We start from the raw sequence: 11,213 nt of genomic DNA, 5'->3' as shown, positions 1-11,213 counted from the left end.
AGTCCATTAGTCAAATCATCAATAACATAATACTAAAACAGACATCAAGAATGACATATGTCATTTCCTGGTGCTCTTTTTTCCCTCCAAAGTCCCTTCCCTTTTTTCCCCTTTTTTAGTCAATGCCATTAATTACCTATTATAAGTTATATACAAAATATTAACCTAACTATATAATTTAATTGTATTTTTTTGATTCATATACTTTTCATTTGAGTAATTAATATTTTCCATTCTAGCTTTGTAATTTTAGAATACTATTTAATGTAATTTTAAATAAATATAGAATTTTCAAATGTTTAATATACAAATCTAAAGTAAAATTAAATTAACTTAGATTAAAAATATACATCTAAAAATTAAAAAAATATTTTCCAAGCAAAACTTATGCTAAATTTATAATAATAATAATAGTTAATGATTTTGGGGAATACGACGGGTAAAATATATACTTCGTATTAGATTGTAGTTACTAAAGCAGAAGGTGTGACAATAATGTTTTTTTCTACGGGAGATAGAAAATGAATGAATCTACTTCTCTTATATAATTATTTGGAGCAATATTCATTTATTTTTCAATTAATAAAATAAAATTATAAAAAAATACTAATAACTTAAAACACTATATAAATTACATTCCTTTATTTTTGTATCGACCATTAGAAAATGAGCCATTTATTACTAATTGAATTATCTTTGTTTTTTTTTCTTACGGAATCAATAATTAATAATTTGATTTATAAACCGTGTATCGCACAAACACTATGCTAGTGAGTATCTTAAAATTACAACCTTTGATCATATGTGTATTTTTTAAAATTTCAATACCAAGTATAATATTTTTGGGCAAACTAGTAGTTTTAAGTCTCTTACTCATTAACCATATATTTTAAATCACTATCAAGCATAGTGTACCATGTGTGACTTATGGGAGGTTAATAGTGGTTTACAATAACATCTTATGTGTCATTATTACTATTGTTATATATTATGTGCAACTTTTAGGTATTAACTAGTTAGTAGCTTGGATGTTTCCCCGGATTGCTATTGTTATACACGTGTAATCGATAAATTATTTTAAAAAAGCTTTTCAAAACTGATTTGTCATTATCACACCAAAATTTAGTAATTCTTTGAATATCTTTTATTATTATTGAATATTGTAGTTTGCACTTATATGAATTATTTTCATATTAATAATATAGTTGATATTGACTTAGATACATGGTTAAATAGTTATATGTGTTATAAGAGGTTGAGGATTCGAACTTCATTATCCTTATGTTTTTATATGGAGTAATAATGTTGGTTGCTTGGGTGATGTGACATTGTTTGAGTGATGATGTGGCGTAATGAGATGCTGGGAAGATGATGAGACACAATAAAATAGAGACTACGTGGCACATCAACGTTCTTAGGATCTCCTTTTAATATATTTGTATAGATTGTGATGAGATTAAAAAAAAAAAGTTGCACATTATGCATAACAGAGGTAGTATTAAATTACCATCTTTGATTTTTTTTTTGTCAATATATAATTGTTAATTATTTTTATGTTTTGTTTAAATACTATGAAAATTTCTTTGTAATTACCATATCATTTAGAATAACAATAAGATAACTCTTGTGTGTTGCTACTTGCTAGCACATTTGTTTATAAGAGTAACCTTTAATCATATTTTGTGTAGCCACAATAATTTTACAAAGATAACCTTATTTATTTTGTGCATAAGAATAACCCTAATTTATTAAATGATTAATTCTTATATGCAACAAGTCACACTATTAGTTGAGTTGAGGGGCTACACAAAATGGTGTGGTCATGTCTCATTTAATAAATTAATTAATTGCTTAATAAATGGGATTTTAGTTATTATCCAAATAATGAACACCCCAATTCAGAGTTGTATAAGTACAAGTAACTGGGAAAAGATATTTTACATATTTAAATGCTAAGGTATTTTTATATTATTATTATTGGTTTTTTTTTTTTTTGAAAAGCAAAAAGATTTTGTTAATTAAAAGTCAAACGACGTCTACAATAGAGGTTCATAAACAAACACATAAGATACTGAATTAAATAAAATTTGCTTCCTAAAAACTAAAATCGTCAATTAGATCTTGCACTGTGGAACATTTTCAGTTGATATCGCTGGAAAATACAGTCTTGTTAAAGAGACAATCTAACGATCCTCTGTAGTCGTGAGGATGTTTTCCTTCTGGTTCAAATGTCCGTATTCGAAACCATGATAACTTTTTCACCACAAAATAATTTCATGATAATAATCCATTAGATCTAATTTCATGGATTCAAAACTAAGAAATTTTTCCCCCGAAAAGAAGAGATCAACCTTGTCTTTCGAAGGAGGTCGAAAAACCCTTATCTTTCGAAGGAGATCAGTAACCCTTTTTTTAGGGAGAAAAGTTCCTCCCAAAAGAGGAAACATTATTATAAACCTAAAAATACTTTAAAGAAATAATAATTGGGGTTTTCCACCGGTTAAAACCGATGGAAGCCTCTTCATACTTCAACAATGGAGGCTAGGGTTTTGAAGAGAGATAAGAGGAGAAAAGTTCTAATCTTTTCTATTATTGGTTTTATTTAATTTTAACAAAATGCTAGAAGTGTATTGTTTTTTTAAATGGAAATGCTAAAAGGTATTTTGGCAATGAGCCAATCACAAAATGGAATAAGATTCAATTCTAATAAAAGTTATATTTTATATCTACAAAAAATACCAAAAGTGGGTTAGTGGCCTACGTAATAATAAACCCCAAAGGCACTTCTTTGCTATAAGTAGCAACAACAGGCAGTACCTGAATTAATCACAATTCTCTTCACTATTAGTAACATTAATAAGTACGTAGTAGTAACATTACGTACTAATATAAGTTTAATTTTATAATGGCTTATATCTATAATTACGTCTTTATTCTTATTTTTGCTCTTCTTCTTAATTACACTCATTGTCTAAACCCCAAATTACTTAACATCACCGGTGATTATCGACGCGTTAACTCTTATTGGCTTCCTGCTCGTGCTACGTGGTATGGAAGCCCGAATGGTGCCGGTAACGATGGTATGGAACTATGGACTATCTATAATTGTGATTATTGAAAATAATTAAGCTTGTTTTTTTAAGTATCTCTCTATTTTGTTTTTTTGACGGTTTATGATTATTTTTTCTCCGTTTAAGAGTAATGAACGTAAAATATGAAATATTCTTAGTGCTCGTAAAAAAACTACTAAAGTATATATACATATTTTTGAGACAAAGTTTCCTTAAATTCGAGTTATTATTGTATAATTAGTTAGAAAGGAGAGTAAATTTTACAAGGATAATTATATTGAATAATAAAAAGCTTAGCAAATTAAACACTTGTTTGGATGGGAAATTGAGGAACTAATTAAATAAAGCTATTTATCTTGCTTTATATATATAAATATAAATTGATATATCAAAGTATAATAATGGAAATGTGATTTGCATTAATATTATGAAATTTTACAAGAAATGAATATTATTGTATATGTGAAGGTGGAGCATGTGGTTATTTAGATTCAGTGGAAAGGCCTCCATTTTCGGGCATGACATCATCTTGTGGTTCCTCCATTTTTGCTTCTGGTGATGGATGCGGAGTTTGCTACCAGGTTTTAATTTTATTTTATTCTATTTTTTTTAATATAATTATTTGTTGTATACCAATTATTGGTTGCGTGCATAACATAATTACATATTATTGATATGTATATCCGGTTGCATAGTGTGCCCTTGAAAACATATAGGTTAAATTCAAATAACATAGATAAAAATTGATGAGCATATAAGGGGTTAATGTTTCCGATATCTCATATCTCTAACATTTAAATACTACAAATTCTTGTAAAAAAAGACACTAGGGCTAAACAGCAAAGAACATAATACAAAAAAAATTGTAACTAGAAGGTCTAGAACATGTCTAATCTCTATTCATTAAAAAAAAAAAAAAAATTAACCCATATATATGAATTACCAATATATGTAGTAAATATTCCTATATAATTTACCAATATATATGAATTATAAAATATTTATATTATTAAAAATTATATATAGAGATAATATGAACAAATACCCACATAATTATGTTTAATCTTACGTAAAAATCATCAACGATAACGAACATTGATCAAAGTAATGTATGTAAATAGTGCAAAAGTCAATACTGGGCAATTACAGTTATTTTTTACTAGGTTGTACTAAAAGGATCGTAATCGAAAGCTAGAACATCTCCAGGGCATTTTTCACTATTCTCATGTATGTATTAAATATATATTGTCCTATAAAATGTTGTTAAATTTAGTAAGTGTTAGCTTAGCTTAGTGGTAAGGAAAGAACCTTGCAACCTTGAATAGAAGGTTTAATCCTAACAAGAATATTTTGAGAGTGGAGATCCCCTTACCCTTATGCCCCATGCACTCTTAAAGCGTTTAGTCATCTAAAGTAAGTCGGAAAAACTTGTAAGAGGTTCCAAATTAATTTGACAATAATTCTAAAAAGAGAAATGTAGTCAATATATATTGTATAATTTAACGCTTAATTACATAAGTTGTCATTTTTTGATTGACTACACCATCTAATTTGCCATTTACTATCTCCGTTATAGGTTATGTGCAACGATTAGACATTTTCCCTCTCTACTTTATGTCAAATCGTTGTAAATAACCTATAACGGAGGTAGTAATATGAAGTCGTAAAGGGAACTCCTTTTTCAATAACTCTTTCTTTCTTTTTTTTTTTTTTTTTTTTTTTTTTTTTTTTTTGACAAAAGCTCAATAACTCTTTCCTACCTTTGAACTTGAAATATGTTGAAATTTGTTACACTAGACAGATAAAAGATATACGGCGTAGAATAAGCCTTATTTCAAAATTTCAATTGTATTTGTTTTTTATGGCAATATTTTCTATTGTATTTAGTGCATGGATTCTGTTGTACAGTACACTTGGCCTTTCAGCTTGACATCTGTCCAATGTCCAGTAAAATGATTTGGCTCAACACATAATTAAAGTTCATGGACCAACACAACTCGAATTATAGTGATGGGCATAGATGTTCTCCACAAAAAGTGAAGGAACTTAAAAAAAGGAAATATATAAAATGGATAAAAGAAACCTGAAAATAATGGTATATGACAATTTAATTATAAAAGAATTGTGACCAAAAAAGAATTTGGGCGAAAATAGGCTCAATATACATTCAATAGAGTTCAATATAGTTTTTAAAGATATCCATATACTCCGTATTGTTTAATATGAGTAACTAACATAGTAGTACTTTCAATAAAAATAAAATATGTTGTCAAAAGTTAAAATAAAAAAAAAAAATATAGTACTCTTTCAATTTACATTAATATACTTTGTATATGCTTAGTAATTATAAATTCCTATAAATACATTATACCGAGTATTAAAGTGTGAATAATGTAAAATTCAAAATATTACAACTTAAAAAAAAAAATTTAAATAAAAAGGTAGATAGGCTTTAGATTTTAGCTTCCAGTATCCAGTGTTTGTACCCTTTATATCCAAGTGAATGCCCTATCCCCCAAAATCAGAATTACTCCGGGTTCTATATCTCATATGAGTATATATATGACTATCCTCTTTTTTTCTTTTTTTTTTTTTTCCTTTTTTTTATAATCATTTTAGGTATCATTTTGACATATTATGATATGTTTACTACCCTTAATTCTTTTTTTCCCTACTTTGACATTTTTTTTCATTTCATTACATAATAACTTTTAATGACATATGTTATTATTTTAAATTGTTAGAAGGTTATATTAATCTCGATATATATTACTACCTCCGTTACATATTATTTGCAACGATTTGACATAAAGTAGAGAGGAAAAATGTCTAATCGTTGCAAATAATATGAAACGGAGGTAGTATCAAAATTTGAACTTTATAAGATCTTACTAGCATATAATTAAAGTTAATACTAATCAAAAGTGTCGCTTTGATACACGTCAATATTATAAAATAAAAATGATGTGTGTATAAAGAATTTAAAAAAGTTGGTAGAACATTAAGGAACAAATAGAGTATTTATAACATATAGAATATTACTATTTTGTTATAATATGAAGAATTTAATTGAACAAGCTAAGGGAAAAGATACTTCCTTTACTTTCAAAACTTTGACTCGCTTAGTGCAAACTCTTGCTCCTTTTATCACGGGCTATACCCAGTTAATTCACCAGATAAACAAAATTTGTTTATCTGGAGGTATAATTGTCTTTCAAGTATCAGTAGAGGGGTATATGCGTCTTTTCATGCATTAGTTGAGGGGTAAATGTGTAATTTTCTCACCAAATAGTAAAAATAAGTTGCAAACAGTAACTGGACAACTCACCAAAAGTACTGAATAAATGATCCTGCTTTTTCAATATAATTACAAAAATGTCATCAGATTTAGAAAAATTTGTTTATCTGGCAAATTAGCTTGTATTTTCCCTTTTATCACCTTGATAAACATAATTCGTTTATTCAGCGGTAAGACTGTAAATAAATAAACAAAAAAGTCTAGTCAACATGACATTTTTGTAAGTATATCAATAACTCCATATCAAGGTGATAAGCTTGTACAGTAGTATTTTCTTTCCGTTATTATTTTGGGCCGGGATAAATGCATAAAGTAAAAGTAAGTCCATGCAAGTGATGATAAATGTACTATACCCATTGTAAAGATGCTCCATGTTTATTATAGGTAAAATGCACCGAGCATAGTGCATGTTCAGGAGAAGGAGTGACAGTGACAATAATAGATCACTGTCCAGGTTGCCGCCCTTCAGATATGGCTCATTTTGATATGAGTGGAAAAGCTTTTGGTGCCATGGCTAAGTATGGCCTTGCTGACCAACTACGAAATGCTGGTAATCTTTACATCCAATACCAAAGGTAACAACCAAATTAGTAATGCCATCAACAAGACAACAACTTAATTTTGTATATGTATGTATGTAAGTCCATGGGACGGATCTAACAAGACTTGACCTAATAGTTAGAATGGTCGGTTTAGGTTGTGTGATCAAATTCTATTAGAAAGCACTTTTAGGTGGAAATTTCCTTTTCTTTCCCCCACTTCTAAAGTACCTAGCATGTTAATTGCTAAGTACAATTGTGAAGGTTTCACTAGGCCTTCTCCCTATCCTCCCCAAATTTAAAAAACAAAATAATAATAATAATAATAATAATAATAAAAAGAAAAAGGGCTAGGCGTTGTGTTGTACTTTCTCATGATCAAATTAGATGACACACTTTATTTTTTAACAATATTCATAAATTTTGTTTTGACTAACATTTATGATATATAGATTAAAATAAAATAAAATTGTCACGTGAATTCTTGTTAAAATCCAATATTTAATACTTCTATTATTATCTTTTTTTTTTTTTGAGTAACTTCTATTATTATCTTTACAACAATATAATTATTAAAGATAATTTTGGTTGAACTTTTGCATTGACAAATGTCGTGATAAAAGAGATATGTTATCTAATTTGCAATAGATGAAGTATTAGATAGTCTATTGACTGCATTAATACCAATAACTAACTAACACTAAAGTTTTTATATTTTTGTGGAATTAATACTCCCTCCGTCTCCGAAAGAATGACACATTTGGCCTAATTTAGTCCCAAAAAGAATGACTCATTAGCATTAAAATATCCACCAATTTACAATAATATTTGTGCAAAATTAGCTTTTCCATAAAAAAAATTATTTTTCCATATACTTTTATTACTATCTCTCTTTACTTTTTTGTAAACCCTATGTAAATTTATTTTTCCAATTTACTTTTACTTTTTATTTATTTAACTTTATCAATACCAGCGAAATCAACCCAAAAGAGTCGTTCTTTCGGGGACGGAGAGAGTACCTAATTTAATTGTTAGACTGCCTGATACAAGACCTACTATGTATGGTATATAAGTATAATGTTATTATAGTCTTGATTCTTGAACTAACTATGCATAATAGTGCTTAAAAAGCATGCAACGTACTTGACTCATAGCACCAGCTAGCAATCTTAATTGCCATCAACATTAACACCATGAACTAACTATACACTTAATAGAGACACTAAATTCATTAGGTGCTTACTTTCTTATCATTACTGCTCCCTCCGTTTTTAAATATTTGTTTCACTTTCCTTTTCCGGCCGTTTTTAAATATTTGCTACATTTCCTTATTTGAAATCTTTTACAATATGTAATTCATTTCTCTCACCTATTGCACCCGACATAAATCATATTTTGTTAATTTCATATTCTCTTTCCTTCAATTTTCTTTCCTTCAATTCTCTTCACTTCTTTTGTTTTTTACAATTTTTTATTCTTCCCTCTACCCCATTACCTCCGTGCATGAATAAATTGGAGTAAACATTTAAAAATAGAGGAACTAAAACAAATAACGTGATAAAGTAAGAACTTTCCATAAATTTCTCCTAAACCTAGCCCATTATTTCCATTATCGAAATGTTTTACACAATATAACACATATGGTGCAGGGTGAAATGTAACTATCCGGGAGTGCCAGTGGCGATAAGAGTGGATCCGGGTTCGAACCCACACTACTTTGCATTCATAATCGAGTATGAAGATGGGGAAGGAATAGAAAGTGTGAAGTTGAAGCAGCAATATGGTGGATGGATCGATGCGCAACGGTCGTGGGGTGCTGACATGGGTACTTAATGCACCAAATGCTCTTGAACCTCCTTTATCTTTGCTATTAATTGAAGCTAGATCTGGCCAGGCCCTTCCTTTGTATAATGTCATCCCTTGGGGCTGGAGTGCCGGACAAACATACCGATCCCATGTTAATTTTAGGACTAAATAATTGGGTCGGGTTTTATGACAAGTTATTACAAGTACTAACTAGGGTATGTATGAGTTGCATAAGTTAGGATCGATGATGATGGTTTGCAATGAGTTCTGTTTTTTACATAAAAACTAGTGTGCGGTTCGAGTAATATCCCGGATTACTCCCCATATTAAGTTTTATATTTAAATAAATAAAACTTGAATGTGTGTGGCTTATGTAATGTTCTGGTTGCTATGTTGAATATTGGAAGTTCTATTATGGAGTACGGAGTATTGAATATTACTCCGTTTAATGTAATGATTAAACGTGTTAAATTGAAGTGTATTAAGTTGATGTCTTTGTTCGTGTTGTTCAGTTGTTTGATCATAATAATCTAAAAAAGCCTTATTTTTTAATATATTTTATATTGATTAGTGCTTTAACGTATGCTTTTGTGGTTGTTTATACTTGAAAAACAATATCTACGTCTTGTATATTACTTTGTATCATCTATGTATCCAAAGGTTTTCAATATAAAACAAGTTTTTGACCCGGGCAACGTCCCGTGTTATTAAATACATATTATAATTGAGGTTTTATAATAAAAAAAATTATGTGACAATATACCCAAAAAAAAAATAAAAAAAATAGTTACATTTGTTGTAAATAAACTAAAAAAGTAGTCTAATACAAATAATATAAAAATATTTAAGTAAGATAAAAAAATACTCTCACAAACAATAGACTAATATCGACGTGTCGTGATGCAAATCACTAACTTGAAAATAAATTTCGGCGTAACCAATATGCTCAATTGTATTCGCTGACATGTTCCTTAAGGTTAACACACCACTTCCCAACAAAGACATTTTTTGGTGGATGGTTTGAGTCAAGTAACTTATGCCCTATAGAAAATGTGTTAAGACCATTGTGCTTGATGTAGTATTTTACAAGTGTAAAAAAAAGGCTTAATTTATTATAGAGAAACATGAAAGAACATAGAAGAAGAATCTCAAACATCAAGGGAGATGAATAATCACCTTAAACATCCTCTTAAATGGAGGGTTATGAGAGTTACTTATCAAGAGAATAATGGTGGTGATTAATCGTCTTAAACATTCTCTTAAATTGGGGGTTATAAGAAGTACTCAAGAAATTAAGTGAGGGAATCCAAAGACCAAACCATTGGAGTCCAACTATGATATGGCGTCACATCATATGCCTAGTCATGATGACACGTGGCACCTTTAGAGTCCAACTATGACAAGACGCCACATCATATGCCTAATTATGATGACACGTGGCAGACTCATTTTCTCTCATTGAGTTTTAATATATATATATAGATTTGATAATTTATCACATGAAAACATAAATATAACTTTTTTGAAGCCATAAATATAAGGAAAAATAGAAAAGAAAAATCCAACCTTTGGTCTGTCTGACAATAAAAATCCAACCTTTAATTAATCTCATAAAAATCCAACCTTTATACCCACCTTCTTTTACAGATCCGTTTGACCTTGAACCTGTTAAACATGTTACATTTTTTATTCCTTTTTTTCTTTCTCCTTCCTCCTTCATCCTTCCTTTCTCTTTCCTTCTCCTTCATATTTTCCGGTCACCGACCACCACCCAACCATGACCACCCAAATCACGACCACCTAACCACGACCACCCAGAACCCACATCCTAACCCCTCCCCCCCCCCCCCAATTCGAGCCACCCTAACCCCTCCCACCCAAAATTGCAACAACCATTGTCACACCTAGGGGTGAGCATAGCAAGGGTACCCTGTAAAAATCTCAGGATTCGGGAACTTGTTGCAACAAGTTCCTAAAAATAGGACCTAGAATCGAAATCAGTTAAAAAAATTGGGAACCGGAACCGAATCCTGCAGGTTCCAATTCTGGAACAGAGTACCGTATCTTTCAAAGTAAGCTTAATAGTTATTTGATTGTCTAGAATATTTAATACAAAATTACAAATACGTATATCTATATATATATTGAAACTCAATGGGAAGACATGAGCTCGCCACGTGTTGTCATGACTAGACAAATGATGTGGCGCCATGTCATTTCTTGATTAATTCTTATAATTAACCCTCAATTTAAGAGGATGTTTAAGGTGATTAATCACCACCATTATTCTCTTGATAACTAACTCTCATAACCCCCGATTTATGAAGATGTTTAAGGTGGTTACTCACCCCTTGATGCTTGAGATTCTTCTTCTATGTTTTTTCATGTTTTTTTATAAATAAAAGAAGTCAGTAATTTGCAGTACGAGGGCACTGATATTGTTTCATTGTTTGTGAGATTATCTTTTTGATCTTACTTAAATATTTTTATATAGTTTAT

The 11,213-nt window shown here is 29.6% G+C and overlaps 1 pseudogene; it reads left to right on the top strand.

Moving 5' to 3' along the window:
* Positions 1-2,905: 2,905 nt before the first annotated feature.
* LOC110734947 lies at positions 2,906-8,886 on the top strand (annotated as a pseudogene).
* The last annotated feature ends 2,327 nt before the right edge of the window (positions 8,887-11,213 follow it).

Source organism: Chenopodium quinoa, unplaced genomic scaffold (assembly GCF_001683475.1).
Source record: "Chenopodium quinoa cultivar QQ74 unplaced genomic scaffold, ASM168347v1, whole genome shotgun sequence".
Lineage (NCBI taxonomy): Eukaryota > Viridiplantae > Streptophyta > Magnoliopsida > Caryophyllales > Amaranthaceae > Chenopodium > Chenopodium quinoa.
The sequence above is the reverse complement of the archived record's forward strand: the minus strand, read 5'-3'. Positions and strand labels throughout refer to the sequence as shown.